This window comes from Galeopterus variegatus, unplaced genomic scaffold (assembly GCF_000696425.1).
Source record: "Galeopterus variegatus unplaced genomic scaffold, G_variegatus-3.0.2 Scaffold417, whole genome shotgun sequence".
Lineage (NCBI taxonomy): Eukaryota > Metazoa > Chordata > Mammalia > Dermoptera > Cynocephalidae > Galeopterus > Galeopterus variegatus.
The window spans coordinates 185,425-200,655 of NW_007726528.1; the positions used below are offsets into that span (position 1 = coordinate 185,425).

At 37.9% G+C, this 15,231-nt stretch overlaps 1 protein-coding gene across 1 annotated transcript in view; it reads left to right on the forward strand.

Moving 5' to 3' along the window:
- The first annotated feature begins 391 nt into the window (after window positions 1-391).
- Window positions 392-15,231, forward strand: part of GNAQ (guanine nucleotide binding protein (G protein), q polypeptide) — a 260,107-nt gene continuing 245,267 nt past the window's right edge. Inside the window, exon 1 of the mRNA XM_008568501.1 lies at window positions 392-409. The gene's annotated coding sequence lies outside the window, so the exon portion shown is untranslated. The remainder of the gene's footprint in view (window positions 410-15,231) is intronic.

Sequence of the window (15,231 nt, forward strand, 5' to 3'; positions counted from 1 at the left end):
AAAAAAAAACAAAAAAAAAAAAAAAAAAAAAAAAAAAAAAAAAAATGGTCAGTATGAAAATAATTGAAAACCAATTGTAGGTGTTAAGGACTGTCCAGTGACAATTGGATGTGTTTGATTTTTTTCCCCAATCAGTCCTAATTTCATAAATTTCCTCTTGTCAGATTGTATAAGTTGTTGAGTTCAGATTCCTAGTTGGAATGGTACAGTCACTGTCAGATATAGGAATTTATCTATGGGCAGGGCTGTCGGCTGGTGTGGTTAGGGAATATCACAAAGAACGTACAGTGTTCTGGCTCATCCTTTTAAAGTAGGCCAGCTTAGAAAAGGCGGCCTGAGATCAAAGACCTTGCAGCCACTGTTTGCCTCTGTACCCAAGGTCTGGTTTGGAGTCTGGTCGGGCCTGAAGGTAATGGGGAATGCCTCTACCGGTAAAACCAGCAATGAAATAAGGATTCTTGATACTTTTTAGGCATGTCTTTCTTCTTTTGTGTTCTTCTGTTTGAGACTATAAACATTTTAAATATTCATTTCACAGTCCCGTTGACCTCACCTCCTTTCTGGCCTTTGACAATGGGTATAATCTCTGTCTGTAAAGTCTTTCTGTGAGGTGGCTTAGGGGGGTAAGGGAGAAGGGGGTTGTTTCTCAGTTAGCACATTTGGGGAGCAAATGTGGCTTCCTCTGATCCATTCTTATCACTTGATGAACATTATGTGGAATGACTGCTAAAGTAAAAGGAATGCAAAATAAAAAGTGCAAGTTACGGAAGCATGGTGTTAAGTTTCTTCAGTAATGGCCTTATATTGACAAATTCTTATCTTCTGGGTAAATATACAACCATTATAACTTTATGATGCCTTTTCACATGTGTGATTTTATTTGAAACTGAAAATTGTGATGAAATAAGCTTACAGTCCCATCTTGAGTCGCCTGGAGAAGTTATGGGATCTTCTGGAGTAGAGTCCTCCAAATCTGAATTTTAGTCCTGTTACTTACTAGTCTTGTAATGCTGGTTAAGTTTAAGTCCTCAAGCCACAGCTTATTTGTAAACTAAGAACAACAATCCCTTCTTTTATGGGTTGTTGTGAAGAATCATTAAATGTTTCATCTATGGTCCAAGATTCCAATTAATAGAAGATGGGGCCAGAGGAAAACTTAGGTCTTTCAACTCAGTCCATGGCTTCTTAGAAAACACAATATAAAGAGGTATGAAAATTGAAAGTAACATTTATTTTTATAATTCATCTGGCCGAGAGTAGCTTGTGATCTCTGATACTAGCTCTTCTTACTGAGTGCATTCTAATGATCTACCATTTGGGGATATTTCTTGGTGCTGTAGCCAACATTTGAAGGCACTGCCTTCTGTTTCTTACCAAACCCCAAGATCCTTAATTTACTGTTTTATAGAAATACTTATCAAGACATAAATACCTTTATTTAGTTTCTTTATTTTCTGTATTCTGGCAGAGTTACATGCTGGTCTGATACCCAGCTAGTAGCAAGGTTACTGTAGGGTTATTTAGTTTATTGTGTTTTTTTTTTTTTTAAAACCCCGCATTTATTGTCATTAGTTGGTGAATTTTTCTGATTAGTTGGTGCATCTGTTCTGATTGATATGTGTGTACCTTTTGGTTATTAAGTATTTTGAATGTCACTGGGGATTACAGACTCTTAAACATTTTTTTCTGTGAGGGGTTTTTAGGATGTGCCTTTTAAGAGAAAAGGTTATTTTAGTAAGTTCTACCAAATTGAAAAATGAATAGTAAGAATTTGCTGGTTTCCTGTTTATGGCTCAATCTGAGAAATCGTTTTCAGTTATTTTCTAAAATAATCTTAAGTTAGTGCTAATGGAACTGTGTATTATCAGTCCCACATTGGATTATTATTGGTATATAATCTTAGCAGAATTATTATACTTGTTGGTGTAGTCCATGTCAGCAGGGTGACACATTGTAATTATGTATTCATTTTCCGCTTACTCTTCTCATCTTCTGCATGTATCATCAAAAAAGCTTTCTTTATTACAGTTGTGGTTATTTTAATGGCAACCACTTTGACTTGAATTAACACAGAAACGATCCCTTATCTCTGGGCCATGCGGTCTTTCCTGAGACATAAATGTGATAAAGCATCTGCTACATAGTCTTTTCTAATGATATGTGTGTAGACACTTTAAAGCTCCTTTTGTTTCTGTGTCTGAACTGTTGGATCATTAGCAGATTTACCAGCAGACTGATGTTTCTCCAGGTTTGACCAGCTTAAAATTTGGGGCCTGTTTTTCCTTGGTCTACTTTTGACTTTCCTGCAGTTTTCAATCCAGAAAAAAAAAATACATTGTTCATGCTAATTGCCCTCTTTTTACTTCTCAATTGTAATTTAAGGTAATATATTCAAGTCTGGTCACTAATAGCTTATTTTCTCTAATATTTGAACTTTTATTAGATGATTTTTTTAAAACAAAAGTGTCTTCTGTTTGCTCTACAAGTAGATTTATCTGTTAATATGTGCTTTTAGTGCTTTCTAACCATACTAACTTAGTATTTTCTTAAACTATAATCTAAAATTGATGTGGGATTAATCTGTTTGGGCTCAAGAAAGGCTAGATACTCATTTACTAAATGTTACCTTGTATTAGAGCTTTAATAACATTTTTTTCCCAACTAGGGAACTAGCCCACTTTTATAGGAAGTTGTTCTTTCCTCATTTTTATTGACTTCAAATTTTCCATATTTGGTGATTTTCTGGAGATTAGTAAATGAAATTTGATTTTAGAGTTGGCTTAGAACTTCATGCTTCAGTAAGAACAAATCATTTCTTTGTTATTCTATTCGTCCATGTATCCTCATCTCCTGCACAGTGCAAGTCTCAGGAAAGATGGTCAGTAAATATTTGTTGAGATAAATAGCTCCCCAAAGGCTTGCTTGAATCTTCCTTTGTCCGGTCACCTGGCAAGAAAATGAGGTTCTTGGAAGCCTTATTCCTTAGTTCTTGTGTTGGTATTATGTAATCTTTGCACTATTGGAAAACATTTTCTGTGACAGCTGACTCTGCTGGATGAATGAATTTCTCTGTCAGCTGTTGAAGTACTGAGTTTGGGTTTAGAAAAATGCAGAAACATTTGTCCATCAAGCCTAAAGAGATTGTTTAGCAGAAGAAAGGGGAAGTATTTAAATTAGAAAAATTTGCTTTCTATTTCAGATCCTTTTTAGCTGTCCGGACTGGCTATAACTTCCCGGATGGAGTAAATTCTTTTGTTAGATGATCGAAATTGAATCTTATAAACCAAAATTATTTTGCTTGCTGATACTGTTTGCATTTTAGAAGAGAGGATAATTCTAAACATCCACAGATAGTCTACAGAAGTGCCAGATTGATGAACAACCTATTTACAAATTCATCTTTTTCTTCACGTCATATTGCTAGGGGTTCCTAAATGTGAGGAGTCTTCAAAGTATTGATGGGAAGATATGTATTTTTTATTTCTGTTTTTCCACGAACTTTTTAAAGTACCTTTGTGTAATTTGTAAACATTTTTGTTTTTACAAAGTAGTACTGATAATTTTGTTCAGCAGTGGTTCTATGAACCTCATTAATATTTGGGTTTATTTTATTTTATGTGATGTTTATTTTTGTTCATGTACATTGGTGCAGTAGGAAATAATTTCCAAGTAACTACAATCATCAGAGAATTTGAAGACATTTCCGCAAAGGAAGTGGCATATGTGTATTTTCTATAAAGTCAGATTCAGTTGTTTGCAGCGAGTCCAGATGTGAAAGTAAAATGGAATGTGGAGAACAGGGATATCGTTGTTACCTTTTCGTCGGATAAGAACTGGAGCATAGATTCACTAAGAATCAAGGCATGCTGTTCAGTGTTAGGCAGTGGTTTATGCAGTTCATGTTTTGGGTATTTGAAAGGACCAAATTCTCACTTCAGATCTGTCTTGGAAGTAGGTACCGTTTAAATTGTTTAAACAATGCTGCAGACAAAAAGGCAGCTGGTGCAGTTTCTCTGCATTTGGTTTCTGCTCCTGCTGGTGAACTGAGTGTATCATTATCAGTTAGTGGGAATGCCTGAGGCAGATTTCAACAGGAAACTGAGCAGCTTGACCCTGCCCTTCCTGCTTAGTAAATGGCCACTAGCTGCTTGCTACACAGGCAGTGAGGGCTTTGGTGTTCTGATGCTGGGTCCTAGCCACTGTGTGCATGTATGCATAAGTGTGCATGTGCATGTATGTGGGAGAGAGAGGGAGTGATAGATTCATTCTGCTGGCTTCTGTTAATGCCTTCAGTTGAGGAAATACAGCAGTTCTTCCTTTCAGGTAGTTCCTTGTCTGAAGTCACCTGATGTGGTTCATCCTCTTTCTAAGGAAGCCACTGACCATATTTAATAGCGGTGTAATGATCATTTACATGAGACTCTGCAAACTCTCCTCTTGAGATGCCTTTTGGGATGAGATGCAGTGGTGCCCAGGGACTGCCCTTGCTCACAGAGTGTCCATGGTTAACGGTTTGGCACGATTACACTGCGAATCTGGGTCTCCAAGGAGGATGTAGGCCAGTTCTTGAGTTGCAGACTCCTCCGTCAGGGAGTATATTTATTGATTTGGTGGAGCAGCCTCCTGCTTGAGGCCCTTATACAGGGAATCAGGCTGGTGTAGCGCTTGACCATAAGAAAGAGGTCGTATACTGAGTACCTCGCATTACCTACCTTACATGGTCAGGTGTAGATGCCAAGCCCTGATGGGGAAAGAGCACAGCAGGAAGATGGCAAGAAGCAACCTGGAAACAGAAGATTTGGTGGCAGCAGGAAGTTAGACTGGAAGTCACAGAGCAACCAAGCCATCAGTAACCTCTGGATATACAGGAGGGTGGGCGGCATGCTAGTTGAATGTGGGAGGGGGCTCAAACCCTTTCAAATTACATTTTATAGAAAAGGGTGACTATATAATCTGGAGACCTTGGGGGTACTCGAACAGGTTACCTCGATGTTACTGTTATATGCTTGATGAGACAACTCTCAAACCAAGATCAACAATAGCTGTATAGTAATAATATCAACAGCTAAGTTTTATTCAGTATTTACTACTCCTAGGCCCTGTGCAAAATATTTAACATATTATCTCATTTATTCTATACAACAATCACTATGATTATCTCCCATTTTATAGATGAGGCAACTGAGCTTAAAAAGATAAAGTGACTTTATATCATCTGGGGACTGTGGGGATACTCAAACAAGTTACCTCGATGTTACTGTTACTTGATGTTACTTGATGAGAAAACTCTCAAACCATGTTTTAGGATGAGTGTAGCATGGTGGCTGGAAGTCTGGGCTCCAGCATCACCCAGCCTGGGTTTGTATCTTTACACCAACATCTGCTGTCAGTGTGGTAAGAGAGAAAAGTCACTTTATCTTTCTAAGCTCAGTTGCATCATCCATAAAATGGGAGCTAATCACAGTGATTGTTGTAAAGATTAAATGAGATAATATGTTAAATATTTTGCATAGGGCCGAAAAATAGTAAATACTGACTAAAACTTAGCTCCTGTTATTATTACTATGCAGCTGTTGTTGATCTTTAGTAAGTATGTCTGACTAATGTCCACAGAAGGGAAGGACAGTTCACAGTTGTGACACACACTACTTATTTGCTGGTTTACTGAGATCAGAACAAACTGCAGGCTTGAGTCTGGATTCTGTGAAATGTAAGGGTTACAAAATTAAATGTCAAATGTATAAACAGGAAAAAATGTCATCTTAAATCTTAATTTAACCATTGAGCGTTCCAGATAGCTGGGTATAAATGACTTCAGTGACAGAATTTGTGTTTGGCATGTTTGCAGCGAAAATCAGTGTATTTTTGTTTATACTGTACTCCCATTAAGTTGTAAACTTATCAAAAAACAAACTAAAATAAAAATAAAGTCCCAAGCCACCCCAAGTCCCAGTTAACTCAAGAGAAGTAGGTAGAAAGTAGTCCTTGGGAACAGCAAAGTATTTTTAGGTGCATGCTGAGGACCATTGCCAGGTCTAGAGTCTCCCAGACCCTGTGTTGGACTCAGCTCCTCTTAAGGGGGCTGTTCTATATGGACTCCTGTTTCTGTGGTGGTAGACAGGAATTGCTAGATGTACGTAAATAAGACATCTTTAGTCTTCTTTCTATTTGCAAATAGAAAGTGTGACAAAGACTAGCCTCATAGATTCCTTAGTTTTTTACTTTTAGAAGATTAAAACGATCAATCCATATCTTCTAAATGAAAACAAACTGTTGTCATTTTATGGGTCCGAAGTCTCTGATGCATTCTAGAAATGAAAATTCTTTATAGATTGACAAGTTTAGGTCTTCATATGAGGATATTGTGTTAATGATATGCTTATGCTTCTGCCTTTATGTTTATTCCCTGAAGATTTCCCAGTGATGCTTTTCCCCCCAGCTTTTACCCCCACCCCCCAGTTGTACCATTATTGGTTGTATCAATACTCCTTTGAATTATAAAAATTCGGAGAAGTGGTATAACAGTAGTTAAGAGCATGGACTGTAGAATCACAGAAGAAGAGTTTGAATCTGGGTTTGCCACATAGTAGCTATAGCATCTTGAACAGGCTGCAAGGCTTCTGTTTGCCTCAGTTTTTTCATCTGTAATGGAGGTATTAATAGTACTATCTCACCCATGCTATTATTGCTGTGAGGATTAAACTATGAGCTCGTAAATGTAAAGTACTTAAGAATTTGTCTGGCACATGGAAAGCACATGTAACCATTAACTTCTATTTCAGAGCATTGTAATAGGGTAAAATGAACTGCTGTAACATGAATACCCCATATATCAATGAGTTAATTCAGAAGATTATTTCTCACTTATGTAAAGTCCAAGATTGGTTTTCTTGATAGGTGGAGACCTGACAACGAAGTGGCACTTGTTACTAGTGAGACTGTTCAGATGTTAGCATATCTACCTTTAAAGAGGAGAAACTTCAGCTAATCATAGAGTTAGTTATATGTGGTCCATATTTAGGCCTAAAACCAAAAAGCTGCTAATAAAGATTTACTTACAAGCATTTAAAGGGTAAAGGAAGTAAAAATAAGCTCAAATGCAGCAAATAAAGAGTCATTCAGGCTAGACATGAAGTTTGGAAAACTGTGGTTCATGTTAAGCACTGGGGAAGGAGCACCTTTGAGCATGGAATATTGTTAGTGATTTGGGAGTTTATCATAAGAGGATACAGAAGTAGAAGTTGGTAAAAATGAAATCAGTATGGGTGCTGGAAACCAGTAACACATCTTGAAATGTGTTACATTTGAGATAATAGTAGTCTGGTAGGAAGGATGGATAAAATGTCCCACAAAGTTCTGAAGGGATAACAGATTCATGTTTCTTATCCTAAAGAGAAAGCAGGCAGAATGATAGGGCTAATTAAGTCCCTAAAGAGTATCAGCATCTTCCTGGTGCCCAGAAATAACTACAGGTATACTTTTGTTTAAAACAAACTAGACATACTCATATTTGGATTTACAAAGCAGCTTCATTAAGTGAAAATTGTAAAATGTTTTCTCACTTCATAAGACTTTTACCATAGATTTTTTTTTCGTACCTCACTTGTTTAAAACTTGATTTTATTAGCTAATTCTAATTCTGCATAAATCGTTTCAAGATGATATTTTGCAGTTGTGTAGCTCAGCTAGTCTTGAAATATCATTTTTTTCTGTTGAAAGATTTCAAGCAATAAGATGAATACCTTATAATAAATTATAAATTTGTCGCACTTTTATATACTTTTTTCTCATTAGATCAGTACACATAAATTAACAGTGTGTTTATATTCCATTTGTTTTTTGCTTTGTTTTGCCCACACTGAAGACAAACACTGAAATATCTGATACAGTCTACTTATATATCAACTGTTATTGGTGTTTTCTGACAGCTAGTTAAAAAAAATTGAACACCAAAGCATATTTCTCCATTAGAGAGAATGCATACGATAAATTTTGTGGTTTAGACGTTTGGAGCATATTTAGATCTAAATTAAGTTGACTTGAACATAATGAGCTTCTAATCCAAAACAAATGATCCAGGGTTCGATACTGGCCAGCCACCAAAAAAGAAAAACAGAACCAAAACAAATGCACTGTGTTTTATGTTGCTATTAAGATAGGCAGATATTTTAGCTGACAATATTGGAATGTTTTGTAGAGGATAGGGAATGTTTTGAAATTAGAATATAAAAATAATTAAAAGTAATTCCTCCTAAAATCTACATGTTCTTTCTTTTGTTTCAAATATGCTAGCTTTTGAGAAGTTATAGAGACAAAATATTTTCATACCTTTTGAAGGGGTTACTTGGATCAAGAATTTTCTGTATTTTTTGGGAAATTTTTCTTATACTTCTGGGCCTTTGGCCAGATCACTGTCTTTCTACGACTCAGAAGTCCAAGAGGCTTAGAAAAACTAAAAAGTAAATTTCAGTGTTTTTTATTTTTCCTTTCAGAATAAAAATACTGCATATAGAACTGAGGTTACCAGAGGTGGGAAAAGGGGAGGGGGAGGAAGGGTAATGGAAGAATTGGTAAAGGGCCATAAAAAATGATTATGTTGTATAATGTTGAATGTGGTAATTATCCTGATTTGGGCATTACCAGTTGCACACAGGGATTGATATTCAACGCTGTACCCCACAGATATATACAATCAAGTCTGTTACAGTAAAACAAAAATCCTGCATATAAAGCTGTACAATGTTTGGTGACCTTTGTCTTTCCACTTCGTGACTAGCTTGTGCTTGTATGTGACATAAATGCCAGAAGCCCAGTGGAAAACTTTTCATTTTTATCATGGAAATTAAAGTAATTGACTAGTGAATTATGTTTCTTGCATGGTTCTGCTTTGCAGAGGAAAATGATAGAAAAAAGCAGGAGGGAAGTAAAACAAGAGGGAGGAGATTCTGAAAAGAGTTGAAAAGGTCATGAGCAGAGCGCTGTAGATGTGAAAATAGACCATTGGAAAAGACGATTGTTGTCGTAATCCTGTCCCCTGGTATTGGTTTGTGTGCTGCTGGTCCTAATTAAGGGCTGTAGTATTTATTGTTGAAATAGTGTTTGAATATTGTTGAATTTAGTGTTTGCAGCCATATCCATTCCACAGTGGTTTCTACCTCTTAATATATTCTACCTGCCATGTTGAAAAACATCACTGGAAGAAAAAGAGTAAAGCAGAATTAGGTCAACTTTCAGCATTGGACTGATTTAGTTTGAAGTAATCATATAAGCCACCCGTATGTCCAAATTCCATTTAAAACCACCTGCTTTGCTTAGAAAGGTTTTCTGACTGAACAAGTGATATGTCAACTGTAAATGGCAAATATTCTCAAACTAACATGAAGCAATTTTGTCGCAAAGATTTATTGTTTCGTTTTGTGCAGCTTCTATCATGGGAACTTGAAAGCGATCACTGTAGTTTGAGTATGTGAGTTGCCTTGAAATCTAAAATTAATGGGACTCTCCATTAAATACATTTTGAAAGAATTTCACTTGGCACTGAGATAAGTGACTCCAGTAGAGATTTTCTTTTGTACATATAAAAAAGGTCAACATAGAGTTATGCAAGGAATGCATGTAGGTCATGTGTGTCCAAGAAAGCAGGCAAATAAATATCTTCTCTTTGTGTGCTGAAAGGGAGGAAATGCTGTTTATTGGTATACCATAACTACACTTAACTTTTACGAAGTCATTTTGGAGGAAAGCAGTCATTTAGTGAAATGGTTAGGCCGAATTTGGATTCTAATACCCAACTTAGACTTCAACTTTTGTCTCCAAGGTCAGAACTTCTGATAACCTTGGATTCACACACGTGTGCTTGTACATATACATGTATACACATATGCATATTCACACATGTACACACACATAGACCCCACAGGATTCTTCAGATACTCATGGAGGGAAAAGTGTGAAAAGCCTGGTGCCTTTGGGAAGGACTCAGAAGGCTCAAAAGAGACTCATTTGCAGTGAAAATCCTGCAATTCCATGAGGTACTGAATACCCACAGAATGAAAGTACAGCTCAGAGGTTGCGATAAACCTTTCCAAGCTTCTCATTATTGGAATAGTATGAGCATATGTGGGCATGGAGTTTTCATTATCTTTTGTAAATAACTACCCAACCAGAGCACATGTGAGTTTACTAGTAATGAAAATGTTATTTTTTAAAATGTCAGACCTTTACTCAGTTCATTTCTGAAATTTAAAAATGATTTTCAGAAGGCAATAGATACTATAGTTATGATCAAAAGGAGTAAATAATAGGGGAAAGGTCATCTGTTTATTCATTTGTGCAAATGTGATGACATTTATCAAAATAAATTTTCAGCCATACTAGTTTTAAATGAAAACTGAAAAGTAATCATCTATCAAACGATGTTTTAGCAGGCTGCTGGTAGCAGAAACACCCAATTCTAATTGGCTTCAGCAAGGAGGAAATGAATTCTTTCATGTAATGAGCAGTACAGAAGTAGGGAAGGCTCCAGATGTCAGCTCAGGGCTCTGGCCCTAGCCTCTCTGGGATTTTGCCTTAGGTGCTGAGCAAGCCACTCACAGGGCTTCTAGCTCCACAGCCCGATGCAGCAGAACCAGAGACACTAAGATCTCTCTTCCAGTTTTTCCTTCTTGGGAGCAAGGAAAACTTTCCCGAAGCCTTTCTTACACACAGCCACCACCAGTATCAGTGTTTAGTCCCTCCCTTAGTCTCACAGACAGAACTGCTTCTCTGGTTCAGCCCGGTCGCCAGGGGAATGGGGCTGCGGTGATGGTCTGATGCAGGACCCCAGACTCACGCTGACTTGAGGGCAGGCCCCATCCTTTGAGGTATGTGAGGAAAGGGTAGATGCCCTAACTGAATGGGGGCTTTGCTAGCAAGTGTTAAGGGGAAGTGGATGTTAGGTAGGCAACTGGAGTTTTTATAAACAGAAAATGATGGGTAAGAATCGATTTTTAAAAAACATGATAAAATGTGTCTATCAAATAAAAGTTGGTTTTTTTGGTTACTTTTAAAAAATAACATACTCCATTTTTGTGAAGAGAAGATACAATTTGCTATAAACAAGAATTTATTTTAAAAAATCCAAAACAGAGCAATTATCTGGGAATTCTTATGTAGTCTCTGGCATCAGGTTGGGATTGAACATCATTTATCTTCATCACTAAGACTAATGGAGTTCTAAGTCATAGCTGACACTTGTCTTTCTTCTTAGGATAACTAATGCCATCCTTGCTAAATCTCATGAAGTAATACCCTGATGAAATACGAGTATTCAGACTTATGTCAGCTTTCAAAAAAGTCCCCAGGATTGTACTTTGAAGAGGGTATTTCCTGTGGATGGTTCAGCAGTTGAGATTATTAAATGAGGAAGATGCTACTATGTCTTCATTGACCTTTTATAGCATGTGGATTTTTGAAAAAGCGCTTGAGGGTCTCTTGATGACTGTCCCTATGATAGTGATAATAATGACAACAGTCATCCTTTATTTGTCACTTGCACACTGTGCCAGCTCCATGCTTAATAGATAGTATATTTATCATTTTTTTTTTAAGGAGAAAACATAACTTGTCCCATGCTCCCCATCCTGTAAATGGAGCAATATGGGATTCAAAACCAGATCTGTCTGGCCCTGAATCCCAGGTTTCCGATATACCTACCATACTTCCTCAAAAGATGAGAAAGCAGCAATTCTGTTCTCTATAGATGGAAAGATACTGGATCAAATCCTTTGGCAGATTAGTCAGTTTGCTCCAAAATGCCTTTAGTTTCAGTGTAGGTCAAAAGCTATACTATTTCCAGTGTATCAAGTACTAATAATGGAAGTTCTGTTGCCTGGCCTCCCTCTGGGCTAATTCTTCCCATGGAAGTCAGAGTCATTCAGTTAAAGCATAAGGCAGCTCTATTACTCTTCTGCTGAGAACGTTCTGGGGTTTTCTGTCTTACTTTGAGTAGAAGCTAAAATTGTAGGGGGCCTACTGGCCTTGTGCTTTCTCTGTTGCTGCCTTCTTCGGTTCTCTGACAACTCCTTCTACTCTTGCCTTTGTTTTCTCTGCTCCCTGCTCCATCCTCCTTGCTGTTCCTCACATCCACCAGTCTCTCTTCTGTCTCAGTGGCTTTGAGACAGAAGACCTTGAAGTGTGTCTGTTCTGGGTTTCTTCCCCCACCAGGAGTCAGCATAGTTCATCTTCCCCTCTCTTTTAAGCCTCTACTTAAGTGGTCTCGATGAGGTCTTCCCTGACCATGACTCGCCCCTGCATACCCTAACCCCTTACTTTTCTTCACAGGTGTTTTCAGTAATTTATATCCTGTGCATTTATTTGCCTAATGCCTGTCTGCCCCTACTATGAACTCCACAAGAGGTTTAATCTGTTTTGTGTACTGCTAGATCTCAAGTACCTAGAACAGGGCCTGGCACAATGTTAGAGGCTTAGTAAATATTGCTGACCGGATGAACGAGTGAATGACTTGTACATAGATTAGAACTCTGGCTGTGATCAGGCAGGTGGACTGCGGAGAGATATTCACAAGGACATGGTGTTACTTAATTGCACAATCTTTAGTTGCTTCTTTCAGGTTAGTGCTGTCCAGTTCTTTTCTGTCATGAAAAGAGTGAATCAGAGTGGTTTTATTCAGTATTTGTTACTTTGATATTCCTCAGAACATGGGAATTATATATAATTCTCAGCTGCAAGATTTTTTTCCACCTAACTGACTTCCAGCATTTCAGAAGTCCTTGAAAGCAAGCACCCAGAAGCTTCCATGTGTCAATGGCTCTGCAGACCCAGAGAGACATTCAAGATAATATTGATACTTTTGTAGTCTGCGCAGTGCTCCTTGCAGATGATAAGCCCGAACGCTATGCGGGCAGGGCTTCACATGTAATTGGTATTGCTTTTCCAACAGCAGGATGACAGGCAGAGAATAGAAAACTACGGTGACCCAGCATGGATAGCAAGGAAGGAGAACCAGTGGCCCTCAGATTTCAGACTAGACTGAAGGTGCATGTGATAATGGTTGTCACCCATTCTGAGAGACTTAGATGTTTGCAACTTTAATATCTTGAATAGTTTTCATCACTTAAGAACTATTTCTTGAGTATGAACGATGTGCCTGGTACTATGCTAAATGCTAGCAGTACAACGATAAACAAAAGAATAAGATTGCTATCCTCTTGCAGCTTCCAAACAAGTAGGGAAAAAAGACATTTGCCAGTATACACATAAATAAATAATTTAAAAACCATGGTCAAAACTAAAGAAAAAGAAAAAAAAAACCATAGGCAGTGTGAGAGAGAGAGTAATGGTGCGAGGGGCTGGGGTAGATAGACCTCTTTTAGAAACGCTTAAGCTTTGACCGTTGATTAGGTCTGAGGGTTCCTGCTTTTACAGAGCTTATTTTGTAGTTTCATTAGCAACAAAGTTAGCCTCAGATGTCAGATCCAAGCCTCTGCAACAAGGTGCATAATATCATGCAGTTTAGTCAGATTAAAAGGTTACTTAGGAAGAGAATGACTGTTTCTATTAGGCTAATAGTGTTGCTTAGAGCAACAGGATTCTGTTGGATGGGGAGCCTGTGTGCAAACAGCACAGATGACCGGGATATCTAGCGGCTGTGTGACAAGGGTGAGGGTGGTGGCGGCTATAATCTACAGTGCCAGAAAAAAAGCAAATATTGATGTGGGACTTTAAACTATGGTAATGCTAGGAAATTCTAGAAGTAGCAGCAGCCGTAGAGGTAGGCGGAGTATGCTTTTTGGTTGTCTTTCTGAGTGCTTCAAAAAATAGGGCCGTATAAAGCCAAAAATTGTCCAGGAAAAAAATTTAAAAAGCAAGAAAAAGGAAAAACAAAACCCTTCATGTTCTTAAATCTCTTCCATTGTGTACAATGTGATGTGGATTCCGTAAGAGGAAAACCAAACCAAAATGAAACTCCACAGATGCTTTCAAAAACTAGTTAGGAGGAACTGGAATAGGTCCATGCCATAGAATTGTAATTTTCCGCACAGCATTGGGACCCTCAAATGATAGGCCACTTTGATTTTGTAGTTCTTGGCCTTCTTCCCTCAGCTCTTAAATACCTGAAAAGGAGATGTTTGAGAATTGCTCCATTATTGACTCAGGAAGTTGGTCCCTTTGTCATTTACAGTAGTAAATGAGTCAGAGAGTTTCTCTCCCTGGTTCTGCTCTGTGCCTTGTAAAGCACAGTTTCTCAGGGTGTGGATGAACCCCTACATCAGAGCACCTGCACCGAATCCAGGGATGTTTCTGTTAAAACCTGCAGCTTTCTTGGCCCAAGCCCAGAGTTTCTGAATAAGAAACTCTAGGATCCAAATAGAGATTAGCATTGCGGCTTGGTTCTCACAAGTCCCTGAGACTATGTAATTATCATGACCTCATCCCACACATTTGGGCATTATTGTGATAATTCTGTGGTGGCAGAGAGCATCAGAAGCTTAAACAAGTCCATTCTAGGGCCATAGCTGATACTTACAAATACTACCTAAAAATTTACTCACAGCTGAGTTTTTTCAAATTTTGACCCAATTTCTTTTTAGAATAGACCTGATAATTTACCTGTTCATTCTCCATGGGCTAAGTGATAGAGATGTGATGTTATATGAAAGTTCCTCCCGCCCCCCCAAGATGTTTAAAAAGACCATAAAGGCTTATTTCTTTGTGGGGGAAAAAAAAGTTCTAAAGAAAATGAAAATAAAATGAATTTATCATTTTGGGAATTTTATACTTTGCTAATTATTTCATCAAGTCCATAATAAACACAGTTAAACAGATAGTTCATTTTGTGAGATTAAAAAACTTTCCACCTGTGCTTTGCCTGGCAACTTGATCTAGCTGATTTTTTTCCCTTCTGAAATTCTACTTGTATATACAGCAAAGATCCAGGATGACTTGAGAAAAAAGGATACAAGTTAGATCTTTTATTTCTGTATCCCTCAGTGCTGAGAAAAATGCCTGACACACAGTGGTATCTTAGTAAATCCTGCTGTGCCCGAGGTATCTTGGCACATATTTCCTCTAGGATACGGTAAGTTCAGGCTGTGATTTCTCAGGAAAGGGTCTACCCCACCAAGAGAGTGAAATAGAGGGACTGGTCATTTGAGTCACTAAATTCTCCTGCTGATGATGCCAAAGCCAAGGCTAGGCATGCCAGTGATGCTGATTTTAAGGGCATAGGTC